The following is a 21,559-nucleotide window of genomic DNA, read 5'->3' on the forward strand; positions in this document are numbered from 1 at the left end:
CAAGTTATTCCTATGAGCTTGGGTAGGTACAGTTACCGAAGTAGGACACTCTTCAACACATTGTAAATTCTAAAACTTTGCAGATGTGTAGACTGTAGCTATCAGCAGATATCGGTAACGAAACTAGTACGTTGAAACTTGCATGCCCGCCCGTGCACGTTTGCCAGGCAAGTGCCTCGTTCTGCCGACGAAGCTTACGAAGTACAGAGATTGCGCCCACAGGCACAAACACCGTATTCAGTTGTTCCGAGTACACTCAGGTATTAACAGGGAAACAGAATGGTAACGAAATGATGAAAGAGCAGTAGATACGCAAGTGAAATGGAGATCGAAGAAAAGAGTGACGGAAATGCATGAGGACACGTACTGTTAAAGGAAGACGTTCGAGCATAAATGAACTGTAATAATACACCTGTAGCAAAAACTGTATGTTTTTATCCCTGCTTCTCATGTTTGTGTGTGGTCCAAAGAAGCAAGTGTATGCTTCTCGTATTTTCTAGCTACAACACACAAAGACATCTTAAAATGCGGTTACCGGTATCGGCAAGGAAGTGGTTGTCATCTGACACTCCAAAAACACGTGGTGCACGCCGTGACGTCAAGTTTCTGCTGCGTTGCTAGGAGATAATAAAATGACATAATCAGTTAATCACTTCTCGTTCGAAAATATACCATTTCCCTACAGTTTTGCTTTCCAGCTTGCTACATGTTACAGAAAATAAAAGCCGGCCGCGGTGTCTCGCGGTTCTAGGCGCGCAGTCCGGAACCGTGCGACTGCTACGGTCGCAGGTTCGAATCCTGCCTCGGACATGAATGTGTGTGATGTCCTTAGGTTAGTTAGATTTAAGTAGTTCTAAGTTCTAGGGGACTGATGACCACAGCAGTTGAGTCCCATAGTGCTCAGAGCCATTTGAACCATTTGAACAGAAAATAAGAACAGCTGACCGTTTTTTTTTGTCTTCTCAGTTATTTGTATGTTCCGCGAATTAATGTTCCAACTCCTGGCTATGATGTGGAACGAATCATTTGTATACTAATATAGAGTATTCGGAAATCCCAGTTACAGACTTCTAGACCTCGTGGAGACGTTCGGAAACGTACTTTTTCCGTTCTACGACTGTTTCACTTCAGATGTGTAACTCATCCACTTCTACGTGAGGATCTAAATTAGGACTGACGCAGAACAAGTATTGGGTAACAATTCGAAAGGGAACATTACAAAATATCCTTCATCACTTAAGCACATTTGTTTGTATCAACAGGTACACATTACGAGTTTACATGATCCCAAAACAACAAACAATCCAGCATACTATACGTAAAGAACAGTACCGATAAATTACAACAGCGGTTCGATGTTGTTACCACCAACATTGTTACAGATATTGTACCTACGACACATATTCTGGTACACTCTCTCCATCCCGCCTGGAGTCTCTTCAATTTCTAGTGCAGCAGCTAGAACTCTTGCCACTAGATCTATCTCCAAAGGAGTCTCATAAATTAAACTCTGCATATGGCCCCACTAGCAGTAGTGCATAGGAGTAAAAATGGGAGATCGCGGCGGCCGTGCCGGTTGGACCGTCTCGACCTATCCAATTTTTAATATATCGTCTGTTGAGATGTCTCCGAACCGCATGTGAGAAATGAGATGGTGCACCATCATGCTGATACATTTTCTGACGGACATACATTGGCACAGCTTCCAAGAATGGGCCCAATGCGTTTTGTAGGAAGATCAAGTATGCAGGGCCAGTTAGCATGAATGGAAGGAGACATGGTCCAATCACATAACCGTCCAGAATACCTGCCCACACGTTATTACCAAACCGATGCTGAAATCCCTGAACATGTACGGCTAGAGGGTTTTCGTTTGTCCACTCATGCCTGCTTCACAATTTCAGAACGTAGTCGCTAGTGAACTTTGCAACGGTGTAGGGACCTCGTGCAGTAGGCAACGCGTTATGGAAAATCGGATGGACCCATGCCGTGTATCCTGTGTAAGTGAAACGGATGTAATTGTTGCTCATGCAGGGCGTCACAGACGATACTGTGACTAATACGCATTGCACGCGCAATTGTTCGAGAACTCATTGACGGGCTCTCTTCAATGCGATGATCTCCAAATTCACGCGTACGGCATTGTCGTGGAGCACCACCGTCCTGCCTTCTCACGGTGAAGGTACCCGTTTCTCGAAGCCGCTGCGTAGTTCGAGCAAAAAGTTTACGTGATGGCGTGCTATGCTGCGGAAAAAGTTCGTGATACATCCAATTAGCAGCTCTTACGTTACCTCAAGCTTCACCGTAGACAAAGAGCATGTATGTGTATTCCAAAAAAGTGCACCGAAACATATTTACTGTATCGGAGACGCACAGACATAGAATAGGTCTCGTAGGAACGAAGACGTTAGGAGACATCAGGTGACCGTCTGACGTAGTGTGTGTCGTCCTATCTACCGTATTACATATCAGGACAAGCAACTCTGAGATTTTTCTGTCTTCCTCAGCAGGAGTGGATGCGTTACACATCTGAAACGAAACAGCCATACAATGGAAGCGGTACGTTTCCGGGTATGGTTCCTATTCAAAATATTATACATTCATTCCTCTCTACAAGTCCGAGAAGTTTGTAACGGGAATTTCCGAACACCCTGTGGTTCGCTTCCTCGGTGAAAAATGTGGCAAAGTGTTGATCATTTTGATGAATGTCTTAAGCTTTTTTTTGTGTCAAGTGACTTTGCTAGCGTTCGTCAGGGACTTTCGCAGTGAAAGTATGTGATACACTAACTATTAATTTTATTAACTTCTAGATACATACAGTTCATTTCCAAGACCGTTATACCTAGATCCTGTACGCCCGACAATGTCCTGTCGAGACGCATAAAGCTCAAGCCCCCTTTGAAGTGCCTCAATAGAGGTAAAGCATAAACCATTATTGATTAATATTCGATCGTCGTTTTGGGGCGTTAAGCTACTTGCTTGTCGACAGGAATAAGTTATGTACTGGTGCACCGCCTTTCATCTTCTCTACTTCTACCTTCTCAAGAGTCACGCGATGACTAAATGTTTTTGTCACGCGACACCCTTATTTGAAATTAAGCAAGTGTCACAATTCCTGTAATACCTGAATTGACTTCGCCGTTACGAAACTGCTGCAGCTGTTGTTAAAACTCTAGCATTCTTTAGCAATTTAATCTTGCATTTAAGACAAAGGAAAAAGTGGCATGGTACATTTCAGTTGGATTAGATTTGCAGTCAGCTTTCGTGTTCATGAATGGGTCAATAGTCACTTACCATCATTGACCATGAAGGCACAAGGACACGAAGACTCCCTAATCTGTACATTTCCTTCATATAGGCGTTGACAACTCAGGACATCTTTCGTGCCCATATTATTTAGTGTTCAGTGTATGAAAGGTATTCTTCCCAGTATTCTCTGTATATATAATAACTGTACTGCGTCAATGTCTGTTGTTAACAAAACTGAACTGGCGACAGCAAGTTAATATATCGTAAATAATGTTAGTTGTCAACAGAAGAATGCTCATATGCGTGAAGATGATTTGTTCTTTACTTCACATATTATCCGTCTACATATACGGTTTGGATATGAACTGGGCCGATAAAATTGCGTAAGTTTTTGGGATGTTTGTTGTCTAATTTAAGGAAGTCATGGCCCACACTGACTAACGGAATAACTGTTTTACCTTGAGAATAAAAGAGAGACGATAGCAAAATATTTCTTTAATATTCTGTACACATACAGGGTGTATCATCATCAATGCTGTAAACGCTTATAGTTGAATGTGCACGATACTAGAATCAAGGAAGTCTCACCATACATAGATCCACAGTTGAACCGGCCAGTAATGACATGATTCTATGTAAACAACGCAAGCCGGTCCGTGGTCTTTGTTTACATTTTCGACTCGTGGGATTGTAAACAGCTCAACAGAGTACACAGAGTGCTACTAATGTCAATTGTTTTCGGAGCGGCCGTGCGGGATAAGCCGAGCGGTCAGCCGGCACGGTGGCTCAGCGTGTTCGGTCAGAGGGTTATGTACCCTCTGTAATAAAAATAAAAAAAAACTGAGTTAATCGATCATCAACGAACTTAATCGGATGTCTTACGACGTCCGCCCCGAGCAGATACAACGATAAATTGCGAACAAAATGAGATTTTTTAAAAAAAGCGGTCTAAGGCGCTGCAATCATGGACTGTGCGGCTGGCCCCGCTGGAGGTTCGAGTCCTCCCTCTGGCATGTGTGTGTGTGTGTGTGTGTGTGTGTGTGTGTGTGTGTGTGTGTGTGTCCTTAGGATAATTTAGGTTAAGTAGTGTGTAAGCTTAGGGATTGATGACGTTAGCAGTTAAGTCCCATAAGATTTCACACACATTTGAACTTTTTTGTTTTTTTTTGTTGTTGTTGTTGTTGTTGTTGTTGTTGTTTTTCGGAGCGTCGGTTATGTTGTGCAGGTGTTGGTGTTAACATGGAACATTATAATAACGAAGAGTTTGCGGGTATGCATTTCCTGTACAGTAGGCCTAACGGCAATGTGCGGGAGGCTGCACGCTTGTACCAAGAAGCATACTCTTCCCGAAGACAAGCAGAGAGTGAAACGTTTTCAATGGTGTATCAACGCCTCCGAGAAACAGGGAGCGTTGCACATGCAGCGGAAACGGGTAGGCCTGTACTTATTACACTTGTGCTTGAAGATGATGTGCTGGAAACAGCTGAGCAGTCTCCAAGAATCTCAACATGGATACCTACCACACGAACTCCTGGAATGAGCCACAGTTGTGTTTGGAGGATAATACATCATAGTGCACTTTTCCAGTACCACCTCTAACGAGTTCAGTGTCTTAGGGATGCGCACTTTGGTCCTAGGCTAACGTTCTGTCTGTGGATGCTACTACAAGCTGTAGACAACGATACGTTTGACAAGAACATTTTATTTACAGATGAAGGAGGGTGAACTCGTAATGGTGGTTTAATAATTTCAATTTTATCGTTAGGTGTCATATAGACTCGAATCCAGATGCTACACATGAGACTCCACATCAGCGACGTTTCTCATTGAATGTGCGGTTAGGGATACAAAGAAACCGTCTTATTGGACGGCACATGTTACCAAACACGCTCAGCGGACAGAATTGCCTTCGGTTTCTGCGGCATCATCTTGCAGAATTGCTTGAGGATTCTCTTACAGCAACGGCACAGGATATGGTACATGCCTGATGGAGCACTGGTACATTTTGCTGCTATGGTGAGACGACATCTGACACAGCGATTTGACCAAAGATGTACTGGGCGAGGAAGATTTGTACCGTGGCTCCAAGGTTACCTGATCTAAGCCCATTGATTTCTGTGTTTGGGGCCACTCCGGTTAACACAGTTGGGGAACTGAAACAGAGACTTGTCAGTACACGTCAAGATTTCGAAATGGTGCAGCTGTGTTTGAAAGGATTCGAAACTCATTGAGGATTCGCGTACAGGTCTGTATCGGACTACAACGACGACACTTTGAGTACCCCTGCGTACAGTTGTGGAACTTAGATGTGAGTGGAAATTGATTTAAATCGGTGGGGAAAGGTGAAAAAATATGTGCCGGGCCAGAATTCGGACTCGAGTCTCGTGCTTACTAGGCAGATGCTCCGACGACTGAGCCATCTGAACACTGGTCATCACAACTCCACGGACTGCTCTGGTACGTCTCCCGTCAGACCCAAATTCTCACCTTATCCACACACTACGAATGTAATGACCCTTTCCTGTTACCCTCATTACTCGCCGCATGTCGACAGTTCCCGTAAGAGTTAGAGCCTGATGCGCATCTGCGCATATATATTCGGACATGTCCGAAACAACAGACACCACATATAAAGGGTGGACCATTTTAATCCATAATGGGGAATAACTCCGAATAGAAATAAGATGCAGCGAAATTTTTTAGATAAAAGTTGTGAGTGACATAGGGGGGGGGGGGGGGAGGTCACGCATTGCTACTAAAATAATAGCCGTGACCTTGAACGTTATTTTCAGGATGCTTCGGAAGTTAGTGATTTTTAAAAAAATGGGATACCTTATATTTGATTCAAGATTTGAAAAGAACGCCAGGTTTTACGTATGAAGTGATACTTTATTCACGGTATAGCAAGGTTCAATGAAGGTCAAATAAGTAAACATGCTTGCAGTTCTAGTAGGTATCAACTCAGAATTGAGGACGGATACAGAAAAATACAATGTTAGATACCAAGTGGAAGCAGCGTAAAGGGTCACATATCATTACTGGTAACCACGATCTGAAAGGTAATTATTGAAAGCCATTCGAACGTTGAGTTTTATTTAATGGAAACCCGTATTTGTGACGTCGGATTTGGAAAAACCGAAGACAGTTTTAATTAACGTGTTTATTGGCAAAAATAAATACGTCACAAAGTATAAATGTTGCTTTGACATTTGCGAAACGGAACAGCCTAAATAAAACGTAGATAGTTGATCCATAAGTCGTTGTGAGAGTTCCGTCGCCTTTCATTCCTCGGGATACCCCTTCCAATTTGTTTCTAACATTTCATTTTGCTGTATCCCTCCTCTGCTCCGAGTTAATCCCTTCGAGAACTAAAAACGTATTTGCTTATTTGATCTTCATTGAACGTTGCCATGGCTTTGTATAAGGTATTATTTCATACGTAAAATTTGCTCCTCTTTTCAAATTGTAAATCAAATATTATGGTTCTCATTTTTAAAAAAATCACTTTAATCTCCAAATCATCTTGAAAATCACGTTAAAGGTCACGGCCATTAGTACCAGTGAGCGACCCTCTTTTCCATCCGTAAGTTTTATCTAAAACGTTTTCCTCTATCTCGTCTCTGACCCAAGTTAGTCCCCACTATGTGTTAACAGGGTTCAACCTTTATATACACAGAATCATGTCAGTAGTGGCTAGTAATCACAAAGTCGTAATTATATAGCAAAAGTTCGTCTGCAGACCTATGTGTACTAACACTCCACTCCTTTGCTTCTAGTATCGTGAAATTTCATCTGTAAGCGTTTACGCCATTAATTATGATGCACTCCATATGTCGAGTGCATTTGCAGTTCCTTGATCAACAGATGTTACAGCGGACTCTAGCCGACCAACAGACGCTGCTGTATTCTGCAGTGAACAATTCTTTGGCGCATTGGAATACTTGTGTAAATACTCCATCACTCACAGGCTCTCAGTGCATCAGCCTGCCGCGTCATGGACACACGATTTTACCCAGAAATCGATCACCAACGCTATCGGATTTGGATTCGGTAGTAGAGGTTGCTGAGAGCGGAAACCAATCTGTGCGAGATTCCTAGGGGCCATAAAAAGAGCCATCCCAAATGATCCCCAGCTGGGACGCAAAGAAAAATTAATAATGTGAGCAGTGGCGACCCTGGGTGGTGTGGGGTGGCTTTTTTTGCGGCAGAGTGACTTTTAAGAGCGGCCGTGTTTACAGTGGCGGTCGTAATCACCGGCGGCTGGCGCCTGGCCTGCCTGACTAATGGACGGTATCTGCCATCTGCCGCCGGCTCCTCAGCAGGTACGCGTGCCGTGCCGCGCCACACACCACACGCCTGTATTTATAGCGCCGCTCTGCCCACATCGGCACGGCCGACCGCATCACCAAAGAAAACAGTTCTCGCAGGCGCAGTGTTAATGATGTCCAGCTGAAGACATTCGTGGCATAAACCTAACTGGACAAAATATTAGCCGCCCATAGAAAGAGGCCCTTGGTCACTTTGCCGTATTGTACATTTTGCAGAACTGTTACTGGTGGTGATATGACGTTTCACTGCTGATGAAATTGGAGGTACAGAAGTTGTAACCATGTACTTGCAATGTCTTGTTGTGGGCAGTTTACGATAAGTTCACTTAAAATGCGAGGTCTGCGATCCAGCAGTCCATTTTGGGTGTTCTAATTTTCGTTCCTCTACATCAACAAAAGCAAAACGAGGATAATGGAATGTAGTCGAATAAAGTCTGGTGATACTGATAGAATTATATTAGGAAATGACACACTTAAAGTAGTAAAGGAGTTTTGCTATTTTGGGAGCAAAATAAGTGATGAAGGTCGAAGTAGAGAGGATATAAAATGTAGACTGGCAATGGCAAGGAAAGCGTTTCTGAAGGAGAGAAATTTGTTAACACCGAGTATAGATTTAAGTGTCAGTAAGTCGTTTCTCAAAGTATTTGTATGGAGTGTAGCCATGTATGGAAGTGAAGCATGGATGATAAATAGTTTGGACAAGAAGAGAATAGAAGCTTTCCAAATGTGGTGCTACAGAAGAATGCTGAAGGTTATATGGGTAGATCACTTAACTAATGATGAGGTAATGAACAGAATTGAGGAGAAAAGGAGTTTGTGGCACTATTTGACTAGAAGAACGGATCGGTTGGTAGGAAATGTTCTGGGGCATCAAGAGATCACCGATTTGTTATTGGAGGGCAACGTGGAGGGTAAAAGTCGTAGAGGGAGACCAAGAGATAAATACACTAAGCAGATTCAGAAGGATGTAGGCTTCAGTACGTACAGGGAGATGAAGCAGCTTGCTCAGGATACTGTAGCATGGAGAGCTGCATCAAACCAGTCTCAGGACTGAAGACAACAACAACTACTTTTTTTCCCTTCATAATGTCAACAATAGTGGGTTTTACACTCCATACTCCTCGTTCAGTTCCATAGAAAATTGTTGCAGTTGACAGTAGAATAATGCGTGCGATTTCCGAAATTTTACTATTTTACTATTCATAATTCCACTTTCTTCACGTGCTCTGTGCCCGCAAATTTAGCACAGAGTGCTTCTTGATGAACAGAACAGTGAATCTCGTCTGCCGATGTCTTTTTGGCTCTTTCATTCTCAACTAAATCTTTGAATTCTTTCTGCCTGGTGCTGTAGTACTATTTCATAGCAGAAGTACACAACGTTTCACGTTTGCGACTTCGCAATATGTACTGAGAATTCTCGTCCCTCTCTCCTGTCAATCCCATTCATTTTCAAAGGCTTGTCACCATAGATCGGTAGACTGCCTCTTTTTGTGCTAACATCCACTGGACCTGTGAACGTCCTTCGTAGCACGAAAAAATAGCGAAGTGTAAACTTCGCTGACAGCCCGATTCTGCCGAACTGAATACAGTTGTGCCGACCGGAAAATGCCACACTCCAATGCTAAATAAAATTTCACGCTGTACCGAATATTTCCGGGAAGGAACGAGCTAAAGCAAGACAGGCCGAGCTTTGGCCCGCAAACAGCCCGCACACTCCGAACGCCCGGACAGAGGAGGTCTGTTTAAGGGAAACAAACTGGTTCAAAAATGGCTCTGAGCACCATGGGACTTAATTGCTGAGGTCATCAGTCCCCTAGAACTTAGAACTACTTAAACCTAACTAACCTAAGAACATTCATATTTTGGTTTTCCTTTATTTCCCCAAATTTCTTAAGGCTAAAGTCCGCAGCTCGGGGTCTTGTGATAGAGTTCTCGCTTCCCGCGCACGGGGACACGGGTTCGATTCCTGGCGGGGTCAGGGATTTTCCCTGCCTCGAGATGACTGGGTAGTGGTGTGCAATTTTCATCATCGTCATTCATCCTCATTACGGTCGGAGGAAGGCAATGGCAAACCACCTCTGCTAGGACCTTGCCTAGTACGGCAGTGCGAGTCCCCCATCGTCCCTTACGTTCCTCGGAATACGGGACCTCTTCATCATCTTAAGGCTAATGCCGCATGGTTCAGCCGGAAAGGAAACAGCCGATTGCTTTCGACGTCCGAGCTTGTTTCCCATGTATAACCATCTTTTCGTAGACTGGACGTCAAATCCGGATCTCCTTTTCCGGAACCGTGCGACTGCTACGGTCGCAGGTTCGAATCCTGCCTCGGGCATGGATGTGTGTGATGTCCTTAGGTTAGTTAGGTTTAAGTAGTTCTAAGTTCTAGGGGACTAATGACCACAGCAGTTGAGTCCCATAGTGCTCAGAGCCATTTGAACCATTTTTTTGAACCGGATCTCCTTTCCCTTGATCCAAGAAATAACGTTACATTGTATCATCCAGAATAGGCTACGAAAGGTTTCTAATAAAATCAATGTTGACACGAAGTACATAATCCTGGGTTCCATGTCTGAACAGAAGTTACCGAAATCCGTACATCGAACTAACAAAATATCTAAAAGATGTTACTTGGCGTGGTGTAGGGGACCAGTGTGCTATGCCGTATTACAAGTGACGAACTTCTGCACTTTTGAGTTTCACTGAGCGCGTGTGTTCCTGTGGGTGCTTGGGTGTCTGGAAAATGTGTGTGAAAGCCGTTCATGGGACTGCATAATCATTGCAGGAAAATTTTCTGAAGGTGAGGAGATACTCTGAACTCTTAGCGATCTGTCCGTTCATTAGACCACCGACAAAAACGATTACCTCACCAGATATATCAGGGAACTGTAATTACAAACAAGTAAGTGGTAGCATCTTCAGTTCAAATCATACCGTAGCTCGCTGTCATGCATCAATTAAACCAAAACGATTAGCCCTTTGTAAATACCAAACTATAATAATTTATGTAGTTTGTTATACGCATGAGGTTTAAGGATTTTACATTCATGTAAATTGTAGGCATTAATCCCTTCGGTCTTCGCACAAAGGAATGTCTCACCGCATCCAGCCATTTTGTTGATGTTGATGGCGTGTAGTTATTGGCAAGTTAATGACAGTTTTCGTGTTCTGGAATTTGTCCTTCCACGTTGTATAGTTGTTGACCATCGACAGCATCTCGAGATTGCACAGAACAGTCCACAACACACAGGATTACACTGTAGAAATGTTAGTGAAATTTGCAACAAAAAATAGTTAATTCGCCATTATATGTATAACAGATATAATCAAAATTTGTAACTAACGAAAGTCTTTACAGACACGGTGTATATATCTTTTTACCGCAGAAACATCGTAATTTTTTTTACTAATGTTCTGATACTGCTTTAATAGCCAAAATGATTATTGTTACCGTTCGTATTCTTAGTTCTCCTACAAATAAAGAAAAATATCTTAGCAGAGCACAAAGTTACAAGGTCCAGTCGAATACGAGCATCTGTCTTTGTACGCGATTCATCGCGTGACCGTTTCTCAGCCTAGAAGACGAAGTCGGGTCTCGACAAAAGGAAGACGTTCTCTCGAGATTAAAGAGCGCAGGTTGTAGAACAAAATCCAGATCACAGTCAATCTGACAGCGAACACAGTAAATCCTTCAGCAGCGACAGCAGTGCAGGTCTATTCCATTACTCACCCGCTATCAGATATGTTGCAACTCGAACGCTACGTACCTCACTAGGATGGCCATTGTATGACCAGAGCTTGGGAAAAGCAAAAGATATGTCGAAAATCTGAAATAATTACCCTATTTCACTTTCTTAGTTACTGTAAAGTGCTTCGGATGTGTTACCTTTCGTTCACCCTACATTTTATCTTGTAAGATACTCAAATACGTATCAATCTATATAATTACCAATTACTATCCGAAGTTTTAAATAATAATGAGCCAGCTAGCCTAAAGCGTAACAACGATGTACTCACATCACCAGCGGCTAGACGAGCGGGCTGTAAAGGCACTCCTAGTTTTTCCTTCTTCGTGTGCAAACGCACAACTCTGTTCGGAATCAATTTATTACTCATCAGTTTTTTGCTAAATATACGTGGTTAGTTTGTAGTGCTGGTGTATCGATTATTAATAGGCACACTACCAAATGTTCAAAGTTTACTTGCGTTAAGTATGGATTAAGGCAAAGAAAAATAAACGTTTATTTATTAATAGGTTGTCGTAATTTGATATGAAACCACTCTGACCGTTCGTATAAATATTCTCCCACCCCCGTCTGTTCATGGCGTTCTATCCCAGCCAAACTGCGATAAGATACAAAGATGTACTCAGATATTTGCGTCTTGATATAGATACATGCTGATGAAATTTGTATTACTGTATACGATTCTTGCTTTGGCTTAATGACTCTTTGCGATGGAAGTCCTTTTGATCCTGTTTCAACTATATCGTTGTATAATATCCTTCAGATTAACGCAGAATTGAGAAAGAATTAAGTAACTGGGCGACGGGTGGACAAACTTTTAAGATTGTTACTTCTATGTCCTGTTAACTTATATAGTAGTGGTTCTCAGTAAGGTGTACACAGTCAGTGGAAAAATAGCCGGATACTTATGTATTTTCCTTTTGAACTTGACGGTGAAGGATTCTTTCACTAAGAAAGATACAGAGTGCAATCGCAGATACTACACTCTTCATGTCATTCTTGAAGTTCAACAAATGAAAAACACAACATACACACAGCTCTTCAGTAAGGAAAAGTGCCTATCTCTAGAATCTGGAGTTACATCTTCTTAAGGAAGAATACCAGGAAATAAAAATGAAAAGGGGCGTTATAACAGACCATAAGAAACCTAGGTAACTCATCGCGGCAGCCCTTTGAAGCTAGTCATTAGCCTTTAGCAGACTGCTGGTTTCTTACTGTAGCCATGACTTCTGCATTGCCAGAGTAGACGTCGACGCTCTCTGGTTCCATTTCACAGCTTCTAGCAATCGCAGCCGTTCTGCTTGCCACTCTCCTCCATTGTGGGGACGCGCTTTGTTCTACAACCTGCTTTTCATTTACATCCGAGAAACTCGAACAAATCCCCTTACAGCACAGATGCTGCTGATTTAAAGCTTCATTGCCCCACCAGCCTCGTCTTATGCCTCTAAGGAGAGCTATGTTTTCCTCGAAAATCACCCACAGTGGCGATAATAGTGTCTTTCGCTCATGCTTCTCATAGCATTAGTAATGAGTAGCCTCACCGCTTTTCTTCTTCTGCAGATTCTTTCTGCTCCATTGAAAATATACTTTTCATTGCGTCCGACTTCCATTAGATGTATCCACAGAACACTTCTAAAATTTACTGTGACACGCACTTTTTCGTCTCCCTAGAAATGAAATTGCATAACTTGGAAATTTCCAAGATTTTTTCTGCTTCTGTTGCGATCTTCAACGGTTATATCTACCCAAAAAATTCTTCAGAGAAACAGTGCAATTGGTACCACTGTAAATTGGCAGTGGGTGATCTGTCGGAACGGTTTGATGCAGACCTCGCATTCGAGAGGAGCGGGGTTCCAATCGCCGTCCGGCCATCCAGCTTTACGTTTTCCGTTGTCTCCTTTGAAAGTACTTTCCCGTTTTTCTTTCCTGTCTTCCTCCAGTCGGAGCCTGCGCTCCGTCGCTGTTGAACTTGTCGTCGAAGGGACGCTAAAACCTAATCTTCCTTCCGTGTATTGAAAAAAGCATATTCGAGAAAAATAAACAGCAATAAAAACTTCTTTATCTACCTCTGATTTGTGTTCTAGAGATCACTGTAAGATGCGTGACAAATGTAACTTTTGTATGTACCATATGATCCCGTACTTTTACGAGGAACAAAAGACTGGTCAGATACTCTTCGACTTATTTTATCTTCTCAGTCTACACAAGAATACTATGTATCGCATGAGTAATAATGATTTCGTTCCGAAAACTGGCTCTTGAAAAATTTTAAATATGTTTTTGTTTCATGGCGTACTTCATACTTCAAGTGTTCCCTTGTTCAGATTTTTCTTCATTCCTTTTAGACTCACATATCAGTAAAATGAGATTATGGCTGGCTTTACAGCCTTTCTTTGTTTACTCTTGATGTCATCTTTTAGATCAATATTTGTTTGCCATCATTCAGGCAGTGTGATTATTCCACTTCATATTCACTTACAAAGATTTACAGGGAATTATTAATTCCACTCGAGCATGGTTTATTCTTTAATCGCCGGCCGCTGTGACCGAGCGGTTCTAGGCGCTTCAGTCTGGTACCGCGTTGCTGCTATGGTCGCAGATTCGAATCCTGCCTCGGGCATGGATATGTGTTATGACCTTAGGTTAGTTAGGTTTAAGTAGTTCTAAGTCTAGGGGACTGATGACCTCAGATGTTAAGTCCCATAGTGCTTAGGGGCATTTATTCTTTAATCAAAGCCTACTTTGTGTTTGCATTTACTGAAGCGAGTGTATGCCTATCTTTACGTTCATTCACATTCACAGCTAGACACCAGGCTGATATTTTATAAGGATATGACACGTGTGGCGTTCGTTTTCAGATTGTTACACTCTGCAAAGAGACAAAGGGCAATGCAATTAACACTACACGTGAACAGCAGTAGCTTTATTACACATCCCTTGGGTATACCCGATCTCATTTCTGTTTGTATGAATGATTAGCCGCCAGAAACGTATTGCGTCCAAGAGCCTTCAATTCAAGTAGAGACACGGGTAAATGTCATTTACGACAGCACTTGGCTCAAACGCGATAGTCTCACAAGAGAATTTCGTGAGTACACGAAGATCATAAAATTAAATATATGGGAACGGGGCTGAAATTCTATAAAGAAATTTTTCCACGGAAAATTCCAGAATCGAGTAGAGTAGGCGAGAGGTAAACGATAGCGATACAAAGTACACTCCACCATAAAATGCTTTGCTGCATGGAAAAGTGAATGTAGAAGTAGTAACTTATGACGCTCAAATGTAGCTTTTACAGGTTCTTTCGTTAAATTGAGAGTTAAAACAGAAGTACTTAATTGTGTTATCCTTGTTCTACAAAGCAGCTCCTTACAGTGCCTTAGTTTTCTGGGGTAGAGGTACAAGTTCGCACTAGCGTCACACGGGTTCTCGACCAAAGGCAAGAAAATCAACACCAGAACTTGTACGGCAGCGCAGGCTGGCTAATGGGTGTAGCAGAGTTGGCTAACATGACGCGTCCCCGCCGGCTGTTGTGAGAACTTCTGACCTGTTACCAGCTGTTGCGCTTCGCCTTACTATTTCTGGATACCGGATGGAGTGGACGACATATAACTCCTTTGTAAAGAACAGAGCAGCAAAAAGAGGCTGTCCTTGAGCTGACGACCTCTTTAAAAGCTTTTTCTTTTGTCAGGAACAGGATTACGATAATAATACAATAGCAGGATGTCTTGTCATTTTTGTGTCACATCAGAAAACATTAAACAGTCTACGCAATAAATTCGTTGCACTTCTCTAAGCAATCAAAAGTACGCTTGTCTCAAAAGAATGTCTAACCACATGAAAGGAGAGGCAATTTGAATGCTGCGTCACTCTCGCATGTTTGCCCAAGTAACAAACTACGAGTGGTTTTTATATGTAGTGGAGTCTTTTTGTGCAGTCAGACACAACAAAGAGAACTTTCAGGTCTAGCAGGTAACGACACAGCATCAAAAAAAATTGATCAGTGCTCCATTGTAGTCGCTCAAGGACAGATGACATAATTACATTTTCTTTCATCATTGCAACTGTAGTTAAGCTCAATCGGTATGTTTTGTTAATAGAATAGCTCTTGTAATTTGTGTGAAACAACCACCAGATTGCAACAGACCACTAGAAAGAGCAAGTTATTCTAGCAACTTTCATGAGCAGAATAATTTACAAGAAGGACAAAGGATCGTGGTAGATCTCCGCTATGCGCTGTATAGTGGCTTGTGAAGTATTTATGTAGGTGTAGATCTCACACAGTTCGCACATGGAGGAGCGAAATGTTGTGACAAATAGATGGCTCTTGAAACAGGAACAAATGTAACTGTTGATCAAACGTTTCTCCCGGTCTACAAGGGTAAAAATCTTACCGATATTACTTAGTAGCATGTACAGGTTCTAAGGCCACATGAACACCATGCTAATGATTTCCAGCACACAATTTATGGCTTGTATTGTACTTATGGATAAAGCGGGATTCACAAAGAATGGACTAATAAAATACTGAAATAGACATGGTATGTTGAGTGTAAACCTTCCAGCGATCATGGGGGCAAGGTACCAGATTTTTCTTGGTATCATGTACGGACGAAAATTGTCGATCAGAGCCCCGTAGATCCTTACACATCACTGGGCTCAATGAGAGATGCTGTTCATCAGCAGTTTCTGGGTGACACATTATAAGCCCTTGTGGAGAATGTTGTTGTTTTTGTTGTTGTTGTTGTTGTTGTTGTTGTTGCTGTGGTCTTCAGTCCTGAGACTGGTTTGATGCAGCTCTCCATGCTACTCTATCCTGTGCAAGCTGCTTCATCTCCCAGAACATACCGCAGCTACATCCTTCTGAATCTGCTTAATGTAGTCATCTCTTTGTCTCCCTCTGCGATTTTTACCCTTCACTTTGCCCTCCAATACTAAATTGGTGATCTCTTGATGCCTCAGAACATGTCCTACCAACCGATCCCTTCTTCTATTCAAGTTGTGGAGAATGTTATCTTCGCATAAAGACAACGGATGTAGTTTATGCTTGGCCGCGTACTTTTCTAAATTCCAGATGTATGTGGACAGTACCTAACCCAAATGTTCTGTGAAAGATAGATTGCAATAAGGTGCGGTAGCGTCGTCTCCCTCATCACCTAGCCTTAGCTCTTAGTTTTCTGGCTATGGGACCATATTAAATCTTATTGTATTTTAGACTCTTCGATAAAATGCACACTCTAGGAATGTGTGTTTTCCAGACATTAAACCAAATCTAAGAGAAATTCTTGGTTCTTTGAGAAGAAAGGCTGAAAGATGGTGGTAACAACGTCACCTACTGCATCAGCAGACACATAGCTATCAAAGGGTGGAGTGAAACATGTATCAACAACCTATTACTTCCGAGCGAACTCCTACAGAACTTTTTTTTACTAGTACCACTTTCTTTTCCTTCGAAGCCTCTGACTACGTGGGCTAGTACTGCACAGTACAGTCGGATGCCAACTTGTCATTTTTCTGTTATTTCACCTGGACTGCTACTCGGTATTTAACAGTAAATACCTAGGAGTAACCTCAGGACCTCAGATGGAATGTTCACATGTCAGATTGTAGGAAAATCAGATGCCAAACTGAAATTCACTGGAGAAATTTTCATCCGCGACAGAAGTGGCTTACAAAACACTGGTAAGATCGAGGCTTGAATGTTGCTCATTAATCTGGGACACTTACGAGACGACATTAATCGAAGAGATAGAGAAGATCAAGCAAAGAGCGGTACGTTTCGTCATGGTATCATTTAGTAAGCGCGAGAGCGTAACGAAGATGCACAACAGACTCTAGCGGCAAAAGCTACAGGAGGGGGACTGTTCATCGCGGAGAGGTTTTCTCTTGAAATTTCGACAGCGTAGTTCGAAAAAGAGTTTACCTGCAACTAATTATCTCCTACATACACTCCTGGAAATGGAAAAAAGAACACATTGACACCGGTGTGTCAGACCCACCATACTTGCTCCGGACACTGCGAGAGGGCTGTACAAGCAATGATCACACGCACGGCACAGCGGACACACCAGGAACCGCGGTGTTGGCCGTCGAATGGCGCTAGCTGCGCAGCATTTGTGCACCGCCGCCGTCAGTGTCAGCCAGTTTGCCGTGGCATACGGAGCTCCATCGCAGTCTTTAACACTGGTAGCATGCCGCGACAGCGTGGACATGAACCGTATGTGAAGTTGACGGACTTTGAGCGAGGGCGTATAGTGGGCATGCGGGAGGCCGGGTGGACGTACCGCCGAATTGCTCAACACGTGGGGCGTGAGGACTCCACAGTACATCGATGTTGTCGCCAGTGGTCGGCGGAAGGTGCACGTGCCCATCGACCTGGGACCCGGGCCGCAGCGACGCACAGATGCACGCCAAGACCGTAGGATCCTACGCAGTGCCGTAGGGGACCGCACCGCCACTTCCCAGCAAATTAGGGACACTGTTGCTCCTGGGGTATTGGCGAGGACCATTCGCAACCGTCTCCACGAAGCTGGGCTACGGTCCCACACACCGTTAGGCCGTCTTCCGCTCACACCCCAACATCGTGCAGCCCGCCTCCAGTGGTGTCGCGACAGGCGTGAATGGAGGGACGAATGGAGTCGTGTCGTCTTCAGCGATGAGAGTCGCTTCTGCCTTGATGCCAATGATGGTCGTATGCGTGTTTGGCGCCGTGCAGTGAGCGCCACAATCAGGACTGCATACGACCGAGGCACACAGGGCCAACACCCGGCATCATGGTGTGGGGAGCGATCTCCTACACTGGCCGTACACCTCTGGTGATTGTCGAGGGGACACTGAATAGTGCACGGTACATCCAAACCGTCATCGAACCCATCGTTCTACCATTCCTAGACCGGCAAGGGAACTTGCTGTTCCAACAGGACAATGCACGTCCGCATGTATCCCGTGCCACCCAACGTGCTCTAGAAGGTGTAAGTCAACTACCCTGGCCAGCAAGATCTCCAGATCTGTCCCCCATTGAGCATGTTTGGGACTGAATGAAGCGTCGTCTCACGCGGTCTGCACGTCCAGCACGAACGCTGGTCCAACTGAGGCGCCAGGTGGAAATGGCATGGCAAGCTGTTCCACAGGACTACATCCAGCATCTCTACGATCGTCTCCATGGGAGAATAGCAGCGTGCATTGCTGCGAAAGGTGGATATACACTGTACTAGTGCCGACATTGCGCATGCTCTGTTGCCTGTGTCTATGTGCTTGTGGTTCTGTCAGTGTAATCATGTGATGTATCTGACCCCAGGAATGTGTCAATAAAGTTTCCCCTTCCTGGGACAATGAATTCACGGTGTTCTTATTTCAATTTCCAGGAGTGTATTTTGCGCGTATAGATCACGACCAGGTGGTGAATACTGAGCAGATGTTTTTTTTTCCATTGCTTTATTAGCGCGCCAACAACAACAGTCCACTTGTTAAGAATGTGCAATATTGCATGTTTCAGGCAGACGAACAACGATAAACTGACTTAATACCTAGTATCGTGTCACATCATTTGATCTTAACATTTGCTTAAACTAAAAGAAGTCGGAGACATTAGGGCACATGCAAAGGTTTATCAGCAGTTGTTATTCGCACGCACTGTGAACGGAACTGACGGAGAGGGCCGGTCGGATGTGATCGTGGTATGTGGGGTACCTTCCACCACACACCGTAAGATGATATCCGGAAAATAGGTGTAGATGCCACTGTAAAAAAGGTAAAGCTGTTCTCAGCCCGAAGATTGGTCTGAACCCCACTGGGATTTAGTATGAATAGTCCTATTGAAAGTAGTGTGCCGTTGCGTTACGCAGACGATTGAACGACTAGCTAAGCCAAGTTCATTTCCGACACTGCAGCATATAAAAATATAGGCTGCGCCAAAAGGATTTTCTCTGGTGTTTTTAAAGATATTTAGAGTTTCGTTTTTGCTCAATAGAACGGTCACGAATTAGTCTAGTACTGTATTCTTTTAATCGGTATGTGTTGAGAAGAACGGTTAAAAAGAAAAAAAAAAACATGAAGTATAACCAGAAATCCAGCAGCGACTAGGCAGCGCTACTGCGTGGCCACAGCACTCATCACGGGTCGGAGCGGTGCCATCGCTGCTAGAGCACTGGCTATTCTTCGTGTTTTCCGTTCCCACTGATACATATCGATATAGCGAATATCTGACTAGACTAACCTGAGATCCCTCAGTGGAATGAACACGTATAATTACGCTTTAAAAGTAATTTTGTTTTGTTTTTTAAGCGGTCAACAAAGCGACACTGTCCGTCGACAGTGGGCGTCAATAAAAGACTTGATGAGCAGTATTTTCTTGGCCTTACTCCAGCTACAGACTGCAAAAACGGAATTGTAAATACGAGTATGTGCCGAAATACCAGAGGAAATGCACCCTACTACCCTTAGGAAAGACACCCAGTATAGATGCCACTGTAGCAGACAAAAAAAATGAAATTATATGCTTCAGAGACCTTTTCAAGTTTCAGACGTCTATGATGTATATTTGTAGACTGAAGCAACGAATACAAATTTGTAAAATTTGTAGCCATGCCAGGATTCGAACCTCTCCTGTTCAGTAGGCAGATTTGCTAACCACCACGCCATCCTAGCACAGTGGCTTCGCATAAATGCACGCACTAATCTAGCATATCTCCCTCCTCACTTCAAATTCCCATTCATGCCTCACTCCACTTAGTATTCCACGTCAACTTGAACAGCATTGCAGAGGTTCAAATGGTTCAAATGGCTCTAAGCACTATGGGACTTAACATCTGAGGTCATCACACACATTCATGCCCGAGGCAGAATTCGAACATGCGACCGTAGCAGTCGCACCATTCCGGACTGCGCGCCTAGAACCGCGAGACCACCGCGGCCGGCAGCATTGCAGAGGCTTTGCAACTGTATTGGAATAGCACCTCAGCATCGAACAAAACGGACGATCCTGCCTGAAAACCAAGCATAGGTGCTTTAATCAAACAAAACTATTTGGTTCCAGAGCCCTTTTCAAGTTTCAAACATCTGTGATGTTTATTTGCAGACTGAAGTGACGAACAGAAATTTGTACAAAGGCCAGGACTCGAATCTGGGTCTCCTGCTCACTAGGCAGATGTGCTAACCACTAACCCACACTGGCACAGTGGCTTTGCGCAACGGAAAGATTTACCTTAGTACATCTCCCTCCTACCATTCACACCTCAGGCCACTTGGTACTCACTAAACTTGAAACTCATTGCCAGAGGCTTTCCAACAGTATTGGAACTACACCTCAGCAACAATCGCAGAAACTTTTCACTCATAGCTTGTCTGCATATACACATCATAGGTTTTTGAGATTTGAAAAGGTCTCTGAAACCACATAGTTTCATTTGATTATAGCATTTATGCCTGGGTTTCAGGCTTCGCTAGATAGTGAGTTGCCATTCCAATACAGATGGCGAGCCTTTGCAATGCTGCAAGGGAAGTACCAAGTGGGCCGAGACTTGAATGGGAACCTGGATTGAGGAGAGAGTAGTCCGTGCAGTTGTTCAAAGCCACTGTGCCAGGTTGGCATTGTGGTTTGTGCATCTGCCTAGTGGGTTGGACACCCAGCTTCGAATCCTGGCCTTGGAACAAATTTTCATTCGCCCTTTCAGTCTGCATACAGACATCACAGATAAAAAGATGTTTAATGTCAGTGAGTGCTTAGTAATTTCAACTGGCGTTACGATCGTCTGCCATACGAGGGGCGTTTGAAAAGTCCGTGCAAAAATAAAAACTACTTACGTGTTTGGAGTAAACCTTTTTTATTTTTCAGCATAGTCTCCTTCTAGACTTACACGCTTCTTCCAACGCTGTTATAATTTGTTGATCCCTTTCGAATAATAGGAATTGTTCAAATCTGCAAAATAGCTATTAGTTGCTGCAATCACCTCCGCGTAAACAAAATCTTAAAATCTTTGTTCCGCCAGCCAGTCCTTCAAATTGGGGAACAAATAGTAATCCGAGGGAGCCAAGTCAGGAGAATGTGAAACGAATTTGAAACCTACTTCCATTAATTTTGCGACCACAACTGCTGAGGTGTGTGCTGGTGCATTGTCGTGATGGAAAAGGACTTTTTTGCAGTCCAGTCGCGGCCGTTTTCCTTGCCGTTCGGTTTTCAAACGGTCCAATAACGATGAATAATATGCACCTGTAATAGTTTTACCCTTTTCCAGATAGTCG

The 21,559-nt window shown here is 43.4% G+C and overlaps 1 protein-coding gene across 7 annotated transcripts in view; it reads left to right on the top strand.

The window, feature by feature from the left end:
- LOC126273339 (SAM and SH3 domain-containing protein 1-like) overlaps positions 1-21,559 on the top strand; it is a 1,103,988-nt gene that overhangs the window by 421,777 nt on the left and 660,652 nt on the right. The gene's annotated exons all lie outside the window — the stretch shown is intronic.

The sequence above is a fragment of the Schistocerca gregaria genome, chromosome 1 (genome assembly GCF_023897955.1).
Source record: "Schistocerca gregaria isolate iqSchGreg1 chromosome 1, iqSchGreg1.2, whole genome shotgun sequence".
NCBI classification, from domain to species: domain Eukaryota; kingdom Metazoa; phylum Arthropoda; class Insecta; order Orthoptera; family Acrididae; genus Schistocerca; species Schistocerca gregaria.